The sequence below is a fragment of the Dermochelys coriacea genome, chromosome 1, assembly GCF_009764565.3.
Source record: "Dermochelys coriacea isolate rDerCor1 chromosome 1, rDerCor1.pri.v4, whole genome shotgun sequence".
Taxonomy (NCBI): domain Eukaryota; kingdom Metazoa; phylum Chordata; order Testudines; family Dermochelyidae; genus Dermochelys; species Dermochelys coriacea.
The window spans coordinates 114,965,830-114,977,321 of NC_050068.2; the positions used below are offsets into that span (position 1 = coordinate 114,965,830).

Below are 11,492 nucleotides of genomic sequence, written 5' to 3' on the forward strand. Positions count from 1 at the left end.
AATGTTCATCATTCAGTGTCAAGTGGAGGGTAGATCTCTTATTATAATGTTTATTATTTGAGATAGTAGTGTTAATTTTCCTCTTTACATATGTTAAATAGAATTCAAAATTTAATGTAAAAGTAAGTCCACAATAGAAATATTTTGTACAGTCGCAGCACTGTTAACAGAGTCAGAGTGACTACAAAACCCAACAGAGCAAAGCAGTAACAAGTCATCTAAAAATTAAAAACAGGAAAAAAGGGAGCACTTGGTAAATTTAGATTCTTAATGATTTACATTCCTTTTAAAGAAATTATTTAACAATAAGCGCTTACTTAAATATTTTTGTATTCAACCTTTATGCTTGAAACTCTCACTGTTTCCCTTTAGTAGCCATAATATTGTAGCCATTTTGTCATTATTTTTAATTAAAAAAAACATAAGCCTGTTGGAGAGACAAGAAAAAATAATCGACTTCAACATATTTTATTTGACAAATTTGTAAATTTGACAAAGTAAGTCTTAAATCAGGATTATGAGGGAATCTGTGTAAGGCTGAATAACAAAGGATACGGTATCTTAAAACAGAACAAATGGAAAGAGGGTAACAACTAGCTGCCACCAATTTCTAATTCTTTAATGCTACAAAAGGCGCATAGACCAGTGGTTCTCAAACTAGGGCTGCCCCTTATTCAGGGAAAGCCCCTGGCGGGCCAGGCCGGTTAGTTTACCTGCTGCATCCGCAGGTTCGGCCAAAACGCAGCTCTCACTGGCTGCGGTTCACCACTCCAGGCCAATGGGGGCTGCGGGAAGCAGCGTGGGCCGAGGGATGTGATGGCCATCCCCATTGGCCTGCAGTAGCGAACCATAGCCAGTGGGAGCCACCATCAGCGGAACCTGCACACACGGCACGTAAACAAACTGGCCTGGCCCGGCCCTCCAGGGGCTTTCCCTAAACAAGCGGCGGCCCTAGCTTGAGAACCACTGGCACAGACAACACTTTTCACTGATAAGAGAATACATAACTGTACCATTAAACCTGTATACTACTGTCAGTTTCATCTTATTTAAACCGAGTTGCCATGCAATACTAGGTTTCTATGTCCTCAAATTACACTGTTATTATGTATAGATTCTTTTCTAGGTTTACAAAACTTCTGAGTTTTGGTCTAAGCCAAAAGAGCTGCCAAAATGAAGCTGCAAGTTTACTGACAAATGTTAGTCAAAGCTAAACAACAAAAAATAGGGACTTTTGTATCACTGCTGGGTTTCTTCTCCTCTCCTTCCCATGACCTCTACGTGTCAGCTTCTTGCTCCTCCCTCAATTGCAAAAGTGAAGAGTGGTGTTGATACATTGACTAGTTTTTGCCAACGCTTCAAAAATTTTAAGTAAAGTAAATAAATGCTTTCTTCTGACACAATATGCTCAAATTTTTGCTGCTTCATACTTTTTCTAAAAGGGAGTTAAGTAAGTAATATTTGCAATAGCTTATAAATTTATAAACTGATTAAAAGGGAGTCTTAAAATGAAACAAAATGTGGTTTTAATGGGCAAAAGTAAATGTTCAATGCCAATTTTATTGAATTTATCATTTTTTCCAGCCAATCCAATTTTATAAGTTAGTTGGTGGACAAATGCGAACTTTAAATTACAATGGGATCTTGTATTTCTGCTCCACTGAAGAGATAGCAAAATTTATTGTATAATTATTTTAAGTTGTGGAGCAACATTAACTTGTAGCTGTCTGTATTTCCACTCCATAGAATCCAAAATCCTTGCCACTTCATCATGCAACAGTTGTGAAATTTAATAACCCTTTTAGTATGTTTGGAAGTACAGCATACGTCCAGGAAAATGAACATGTGGTTTGTCATTATGACAGATTAACAAAGTGCAGCCCCAAAATGTTCCCTACAGACACACACACTGCTTTTTGCACTGAAAGGTTGAAAAATCCTTCCCTGGTCATTATACAAAATGACACCAGCTTTTCAACTAAGCACTGAATTTCTTTCAAACTGCATTCATTTAGGTTGACACGGATGCCATCCAAGACGTATACTGAAGATGAGAAAACACCAAATCAGAACATGCTGCAATTAGAAGAAAGGAAGGGGAAGACCCTACATCTATACTACATTGGGTTGTCATGTGACCAGAACTAAAGCTAAGGAGGACATTCTGTTCTGTACTCAGTTTTCCTCTAAGAAGTGGTGCTATTGATTCAGCAAAGTGGCAGTCTTAATTCATTAATGTCTCTAAGATACTCCGATAGTCTTAGATAGAACTTCAAAGTAAATTATTTTTAATATGGTAAATTAAACTCTGCCTTCCTAAATTACTCCTACAATGTTAACTAGATTTATCAGTCTTCATTTTCTGCCCTACACTCCTAGTGTAGTGTAGCTAAGGGCTGTTAAACTGATATATTTTGCCACAGAGGTGGCTAAAACGTCGGATGACTGAAGTAATTGTTTTATAGTTTTTAAAATACTTTGGGAATCACATCAAATGAAAGGCTTTAAAACATCTGAACAGAAAATAAATACCATCTTTACATTTAATTTGATATATTTAATATAATTTTAAAAAAATGTTTTCTTCTCAAAATTATCTAAGCCAATAATGAACAGCCAGCTGCTCTTCAACATTTAATGACCTCTTTTAAAAATAAATACAGGACACTATAACTGATAAATGCAATCATTCCAAAAACAAACTCAGTCCTTTTCTATGAAGATCAGCTTTGGTAACTTTCAGCACTAAGTAGCTAGCAACCCCCAGTGCTAGTAGAATCTAGCTTCTTGCCACAGCATAAGCAGCAGTACACTTCCCTTTACCTTCCCCCCCATCCATCTTCCCATTGATGGCTCCAAATTGGACTGAGTACTCATATTTGCGTCAGCCTGACCCACAGCTACTGTAAGAAGAGACTGCTGCCATTACTAAGGAAAGCAGCCAACTCCTGTGTACAGCAGAAGCTGCTAGCAGCTGAGAAAATGAAAAGCACCTACCCACGTACTATAAAAAAGGATGGGATTTAGTACACATGCTTTACTGAACACAGTCCTCAATCTCTGTCCTTTCAAAAAGCTTCCAAATCCATCTGTGTCCCTTTTTCTATTAAAATAAAAATCAACCATAAATCATCTGGACCTTCCAGCATCCCCAAAATATTAACCCACATCAGGAAAAATGTTATCACTCTCCCTTCTTAAAAAAATACAATAAAATAAATTTGTAAAACAGAACTTCCCTTTAGGTCTACCAGTGCATTTTCTTTTATTGTTGATCAGTTCAAACTAAGATATTTGTGATAGGGACCAGTCTTGTACAGCATCCAACACATTAAAAAATAATCCAAGTAGAATCCTTAGACAAGGTGGCAAAAAAGAGAAGATGTGTTGCCCATCACAATATGCCAGCTGTTTGCTAGGAGACTAACTGCGCTGACTGATTGATTATGGGCCATATCCTGGCTCCCAACCTGCCTTTCAATCAGGAGTAAAGACATTTATTTAAAAATAAAAGCATTCACTTCACAAAGCCCTCCCCGATTTGAAAAGCAGACCTATATTATGTTTCCTATAGCAATGGACCTTGATCACACTCCACTCCACTCCACTGTATACCTCAATATCTACATTACACTACATAAACAGTTACCTAAAATACTTCACAGGTGCAACATGGCTGAGGTTAAAGTTGCTGAAGAAACTTTTCTGATTTCTATGTATTTAAATTTTCCAACTCAGACACTACATTAATGAAATGTATATTTATATCTACATTCCTTATAAGATTTTGAAAGTTATCCTTTCTAGACCATCGCATGGTCATCTTGAGTTTTATCTACTTCACCACATTGAAACCTATGTCAGTTTTGACGCTGACCTCATCTACCAGGCAGGAAAGAAAACTGCATTGCCATATAAAGCTTATTTCTGACATTCACAAAACATTCTGTTATAGCAAACACAGTAGACATTTAGGTAACTAACCAAGAGTTTTTCATAACATTCAGTATTTTTCAAATTCAACACTTTACTGAAAGTGGCTGGTACACTCTGCTTGTTTCTATGCATATTTAGAACAGTTTTAAATTAATAACGCTGATAATCGCTAATCAAGATTCTTTTCTCCACACTTGAGCTTATACATTTAATAAAGCCTACTAAGTCTTAAAAATAGCTCTGTTAAACCAACTCGCTATACAGGAAGTGTTTTTTCTCATGAGTTCAAAATTTAGGATTCATTCTTTTGTTAACAAAATGGAAACAAATTCATCTACTATTTAGAAGATGTATACTTTACATAGATCTCTTCTTGTAATTCAACTTTCAATTTCATTTCATGTTTTCATGCAATGTAAATGAATTATTTTCATTTGTATTAATTAAAAATAACAAATCATACATTTATGTAGCCCCATCAGCATGAAAAATTTCAAATAACTTTAAAAAACTAAACACCATAAAGAATTGCTTCACCCACTATTAAAGTGAAATATATCATCAGTTTAACCATACAGACCACCACAACAGAATAATTGATGATAAACTGGCTAATGTATCTAATAGCAACTGCAGGGAGATTTCGCTTGATAAAATGGAATTATCTAAAATGGAAATTGGCTTGGAACATTTGGGTCAACACTCATAGTCTTACAAAAAGTGCTACGGGTTGTTTAATGATCACAAGTCATCAGGACCTTGTTTAATATCTTTTCCGGAAGATGGTACCTCATAACTGTGCCGTACCAGCACGGGAAGTTGGTTTAGTTGACTGGCTTTTCTACACATCAAGTTACCGCACAGCAAGCCAGGTTGTGAATGTATGGCGCATCAACTTCCCACACAGTAACATCCTGTGTGGACACTGCTACAGTGCACTGAAAGTTCTGGAGTGCAACTTGGCTTGAAACCATAGTTAGCCAAGCAAAAATCCTGAAGTGTGAGACTTGGCTAACTATAGTTTCAAGCCAAGCTGAACTCCAGGACTTTCACTGTGTTGCCATAATGTCCACACAGGACACATTACTGAACAGCAAGCTGGTGTGCTATAGTCACTCTCCGTGTAGGTGAGCACTTAGAGGAAATAATGTTACCTACTAAATAACCAAGATCGGCTGAGTTTTCCAAGGAGATATTCCATCCAAATATTGATAGAGGTACCACTCTACTTAACTTGTGAGTGTTTACAAGATCTCATCCTATGGAAACTGAAGGCATTGTGACAGGTTTCAGAGTAGCAGCCGTGTTAGTCTGTATTCGCAAAAAGAAAAGGAGTACTTGTGGCACCTTAGAGACTAACAAATTTATTAGAGCATAAGCTTTCGTGAGCTACAGCTCACTTCATCGGATGAAGGCATTGTGGTATTTATGTATACCTTAAATATGATAAAAAGAAAATGCACTTTCTTTAGATGTTTTCCTTTACAGGAAGTGAAAAAGCAGCTCTCCTCCACAGCAACTTCGCCCATCCCCAGAGGCTATCCTTCCAAAACCAGGATGAGCTATTTTGATAGAGCACCGTCCAATGAGGCTTATGCAGCATCATGCACCACTACTAAATTCATTTTGAACTCAAACTAAAAACACTAGAGAAACTAAATTTATAGCAAACCACTGGGAAATTACTTCAAATCTTTTGACTAGTTCCACAAATAAAATTCCTAACAGAGAAAAAGTAATGATTACAACCATGTCTTGAAAAAATCCATTTATCAGGTTAAGTGGAAAGAAAGTTTTCCCTGATAAGTGGGCCTAAAGTATAAGTTTTTGTAGAATTTGAACTTTTATTTCAGAAACAAAAATTTCTAGACCACGTTGTTATGCTAAAGACAGCCTTTCAACCCTGAGCCAAATGTAAACTAATACAGTATTGTCTCCATGAGTCTGTAGGCAGTTCTGATGCTGCTGGCAGCTCATAACTTGCCAAGCAGCAGCAACACCCTGAGTAACTCCACCAAGAAGCAGCAGTGTCAAGAAATAGACGACTCTGGTCAGTTTCATTACTGCTTATCAGAACTATAGCCAAAAATGAAGCTGCTGGAATCTCAAATTTTAGGCTGCTGCTGAGAAAAGCCATGGGCATCAGCAAAGGAATACACAACAGTTACCAACAGTGGAAGAGAACACAATAAGAATAAATTATAGGAAAGAAAAGAATAGCAGACCTCTGTCCTGCTCTCTCCCCTTGCAGCAGCCAGGAGATGCTGGGAGAGATGTAGACTTGTGCAGACCTTTCCTCACCCAACTACACAGAGCTATCAGGAGGCTTTCAAGGGAAATGAAAAGGGGGAAAGAAGAAAAGATATTAAGTTCCCTCTGTTATAGCAGCCAGTGAGATGCTAGAGTTTCAAATTTATCAGACACCTACTACCCAGAGATCAATATAAGGAACCATGCAGAAAGTAGATGACTAATTACCACTTTCGTGTTTCTTTTGCAAGAGAGCAAGGGGAAGAAGATTTGGAAGATTATTATATGGCTCAAGAAGCTGGAATATGCCTTTCACCTCTGGGTAATAATTCAAATACAGTTGACACAGGCAGTGTCAAAATGTTTACTATCTTAACGCTGTTCACTGGCCTACAAAAAGTTATTTGCAAATTTTAGTCTTGATGTTAGTAGGCAAGAGTGCCTCCAATCTCCACCCCTACTGCACAACTGGCCTCCTTGTTGGAAGTCTCAGAAAAGAAAACAAGGAATAGTTATGAAGACTGAAACGCTCTCCATTGGGACATGCTGGTGGGATAGCAAAACTTGAAATATAAAAACAGAAAAAACTTGACTGCTTGGGTCAGACAGAAGATTTCAGTTTTCAGAGTTGTAAAGACAATATCTTTAGAAGCACTAAAATCACTAAGCTACCTAAATTTTCTTTTGTAGTTACAGTTACGTCTACAATCCAAATATAAGATGTACTGGCATCATAGTTCCTAAGCAGTGATGACAGGCTAAAATTGCTTAAGAAGAGCTGCAGCAGACAGCAGGGTAATGACACTTCCCAGAGGAAATATTGTTAAGCTAAAAAGGGACCCTTTCTAAGAAGCTCTCCTCTGGTAAGTACTTAGAAACCTAGACTTCTCCTCCATTCTAAGCTATTGACCCAAGTTCTGGAGAAGAGAAGCCTAATATGGTAGAGCTAACCCATATATATGGCATTAGGACAACGCTACTGTGCCATCATTGAAAAGAAGCCTGATTTCCTATTGTTCATTAAGCTGCTACAGCAATAGCATGGCCTTTAGAGAAAACTACCAAAAAAGAAGGTAGAAACAGAAATGGAATCCAGATACACAAAGGGCAAAATTAAATAAAAAATGTAGATGGCACTCAAATTTTTAAACCAACACAGGAAAAAAAAAAAAATTTAAGTGAAATTCAACATTTAGTTCACAACTTGATTTCAATCTACACAGCTATTTACAGTGCAATGGTCCTCTAACAGGAGACATGAAATACCATACAAACTACATTATATGGGCCAAGAAGATTAATCAAAGCTGCAATTCTAACCTGAATTACTAATCTATTCTGCCCACACAGAGTCTCACAGAAAGCTACCTGTAGGTTTGTTTTGGGGTTGGTTTTTTATTAACTTAAGTCAAATCTTTAATTTAGATATTATTTTGGTCCCCCATCCCGAGCACCTGTAGACTGCTCAATATTACTGATTATTAGTCTGGCTACCATGACACAAACATAAATGAGAAGTATGAACTTGCCACAATGTACCGACTTTAATGGCATTAAATGTAACACGGTTTCTACAAAAGTGAAAATACAGTTTTAGATATATATGCAAAGTTAAAACTCACCAAATATAAACATATAGCATCTGAAGGTTGTTTCGGTTTTGTAAGTTTGTTTTAATAGTGTCAGGTGCTGGGTTTGACTTATTAAATAGGTACAAAGGATCTAATATTCTCTAAACATGGTTTTATAAACATGTATTACCATATATAAAAAACTCAGTTCCACGCCTAGTAAACAAATCACATATGTTAATTTTTGAATACTAATGCTTGTCAATGTTTCAGATACCACATTAAACTCTTCTGAAAACTTTATACAATACCAACTTTCCATTAGAATGTACACTTTAACATTTAAGATGAAATAAGTACTAGATGCTACCTGACCTAGGCTAAATATTCCTAGCAAGTTGCAGATGATGAAATCGTTAAAAACAGAAATGCAAATAATCAGTTTTGCCTTTGCCAATTTGCCTTTATTATACTCATACAATATTTATTCGGGATTTATTGTCACATAAAGAACTGGACATATTAAGACTGGTTATTTTATTGACGAGTCCTAGCTGAGCACTGTTTTCTGCCCCTTTGCTAGTCGGCCTCTGAGCTACACAGCGAGACCTGAGCTGCACTTAATTTAAGCCATGTGAGAAGTAGCTCGCCTCCGGGGTCAGCCTGCGGAGCAGGGTGCGTGGCGAGCCCGGCGGAGTCCCGGGCCCCGGCTAGAGACGCTGCCGCGCGGCTCTTCTCTTCCCTGCCCCTGCCCCTGCCCCTGCCCCAGCTACAAAGCAGCAGCCGCAGCTGTCAGACATAAAAAAACTCCGCGAGGACAAGGCGCTTGTGCGGCTCCATCGCCCGGACCGGCCTCCCCGCAGTCACAGCGACCGAACGTGGCAGCGACCTCCCCCTCCCGCCCACCGGCCGCTTCCTGCGGCCCCCCGCCGCCGCCGCCGCCCGGCCCCGCCAAGCCCGAGTCCCACCCCCCAACGCGGGGCTCCAGGCCCGGCAGCGCCCCCCGGGGCCACCCAACTCCCCGGCAGCGGCCGCCACAAGTTTGCGGCGGGCGCCGACCCCGCTCTCACCTCGGGCCGGGCAGCGCTGGCTCGTGGCGGGGCGGGGGCCCGGCGCTCTCCGGCCGAGGGGCGGGAGCGGAGCAGCAATGGCAGCGGCGGCGGAGGCGGAGGCGGAGGCGGGCGGGGGGGGTCTCCCAGGCGGGCTCCGCTCTTTGTCTCGGCGGCGGCGGTTGGCTCCCCCGCGCGCTCTGCCCCCTCCCCGGCGGCTGCGTCCTCGTGCGGGGCCGAGTCCCCCCCCCCTTCCTCTTCCTCTTCCTCACCCCTCCCCCGGGCCGGCCGGACGTGCCCAAGGCCCCGGCGCTCCTGCCTCTCCTCAGCCCGGCGGCGGCGGCAGCAGCAGCAGCAGCAGCAGCAGCAGCCCCTCCCCCCGCTACACTGCACACCCCTCCCCTTCCCTTCCCTTCCCTTCCTGCCGGGATCGGCCGGGAGGGGCGGGCCCCTGGGCTCCCCCTTGCTCCGGCCGGGAGCTGGGCTGGGCTGGCTCGGGCAGCTGCAAGGGGCGGCTCCTTCCCTCCCTCCGCCCCTCAACACGCCAAGTTGTGGGTTTTTTTTTGGGGGGGGGGGGGTCCAGGCCCGCTCCTAAGGGCGGAGTCGCTGAAGCTGTAGGACGGCCAGGATCGGGCCCCCGGCTGGGCACGGGCCCGGAGCCGCCGGCGCGGGCTCTGGAGCAGCTGGGTCGCCCGGGCTGCGTATGCCGCGCCGAGGGGAGCCAAAGCAGGTCGCTCTGACCGTAAACTGAGCAAAACCGACCTGGGGAGAGAGACGGTGTGGGAGAGAAAAGATGGAGCCGCACAAAGCCGTTCCCCCACCCACCCTCTTTTTGACTCTCGCAGCGCTACAGAGTTTGCAGCGCGATAGGTGCCTCGGGCGTCCTTCGCAAGGGACTCCCCGCCCAACACATCCTTTGTCAGGGACTCACTCGAGAGGATTTCAGTCATTTCTCCTGCGGAGCGGCCAATGTTTCCCTCTCCTTCCCGACAAGTGGAACGGGGGTTAGCGGGCAGGGCTGGGGCCAAAGCGCTTGGCCTGCCCCCTAAAAATAGAAAGCATTCAATGTTATTCCCCGAAGTGCCACCCTAGGGAAGGGAAGTTTCAGGAATAGCATCACGGCGTCTAATGGAGCGGATTGGCCAAGTCCGCGAGGTGGCTTGCAGAAGCTCTGCCTCCTGAGGCAGGACTGGAGTGGAGGGAATACACCAGTAAAAAGGTAATGGCAGTGCTGTGGTGCCTGCTGTGCGCAAAAAAATTAAGTGCAAAATATGGTTACGGCAGTAGCCCCGCTGTGACTTTAAGAGCACAAAAATAGGAAATGCCTGAGTTAGAGCCTCCTAACTTTAACGTATCCATATTACACATCTCGTTTTTTGGATTATGTTGGGATGCAGTAGTAAAGTAATAATACTTTAAAGCATGTGTAGGATGAGAAAATTAACCTTGCTGCTTCCCAGGAGAACCCTGAATTTTGCATTCCCTGGCTTTTTTGCCATTGTAAACATTCAACTTCTATATTTTGTTAACAGATTTTTGTATTTAATTTTCCTAGGTTCTCGTCTGCTGAAAAACAAAAAACTGTGTGCAAGACAGGAAAACTTACGAAATCACGGAGACATTTTCCACAAAAGACAAACCACTGCATAAGTATGCAACACACCAGTCCTGTTATGACTGCTTCTCTATCTCAGTAAAGTGTGCCAGCTAGAAATGCTCACGGGAGATACACCTTAAAATGAGTCAAGCAACCACTTTGTCAATGCATGTACTGACTGTAGGCTCAGTGACATGCTCTAACTCAGCCCCATTGAAGTCAGTGGTAAAGGCATTGGCAGGATTTAGCTCCTAATTGTTTGACACTAACAATTATATATATTGTAATACAACAAATCTTTGCCTACATCATTAACACTACCATACCAATTTCATTTTGCTTTAAAATCATTTTCACTTGAATGTTCTTAGTAAAGCAATGTTGGGGTTTCAGATATGTTTGTTTAGAGGATGTTTTTAAACAATGTTATGGACACTTAAATGGAAAAAAATGTCTGTTGGTCTTATTTTATAAATGTTTAAAATAATTGAAAGTTTAGGCCAAATCTTAAATGCATGCTGCAACATATAAAAATGTCTACTGCCCATGCTCAGTTCAGCATTTTTTAATGTTAGTAACTATGGGTGAATCCTCCTTTAGTAGAAGTCAATGGGTGTTTGCTACTAACACCAGAGGGGGCAGAACTGAACTCATTGTTACAGATGAGAGGCAGCATGGTCTAATACAGTGGTCTTCAACCTTTTGGGGTCTGCAGTTCTCAAAATACCAGCAAATCATAATGACCCACCCTTTGCGGAAATAGCAAGGGGCTATTTTGTGCGGGTAGGTGATAATGGGGTAGGAGCTGCTGGTTGGAGACTTGTAGGGGAGGCTGGCTCTACTGGAAGGTTGGTGGGGGTTGATAATGTCTGGGTGCTGTGGGTTGAGGCCGCTAATGCGGCTAGGTAGGGGGCTTGTGAGGTAGGTAAGAGGGACTGGTGCTGTTGTGTTCTTCCGTCATTCTCTCCTCATATCCCCTCATTTTCAATGAACATCACTCATTTTTGTCCAAAAGTTATTTACATTGCACCCAAATTTGGTGTCCCCTCACTTTTACTACTAAAAAGTATTTGAATCAAAAGTAAAGAA

At 41.9% G+C, this 11,492-nt stretch overlaps 1 protein-coding gene across 5 annotated transcripts in view; it reads right to left on the reverse strand.

The window, feature by feature from the left end:
* NCK2 (NCK adaptor protein 2) overlaps positions 1–9,936 on the reverse strand; it is a 152,604-nt gene extending 142,668 nt beyond the window's left edge. Inside the window, exons 1-2 of one of the 5 annotated variants that reach the window (XM_043511477.1) lie at positions 8,828–9,055; positions 6,162–6,262 (exon numbers count right to left, since the gene is read on the reverse strand). The gene's annotated coding sequence lies outside the window, so the exon portion shown is untranslated. Of the gene's footprint in view, positions 1–6,161; positions 6,263–7,808; positions 8,676–8,827; positions 9,106–9,737 lie in introns of those variants that run through there. The other 4 variants (XM_038379985.1, XM_038379974.2, XM_043511432.1 and 1 more) reach the window with 4 other exon arrangements.
* Positions 9,937–11,492: the final 1,556 nt, after the last annotated feature.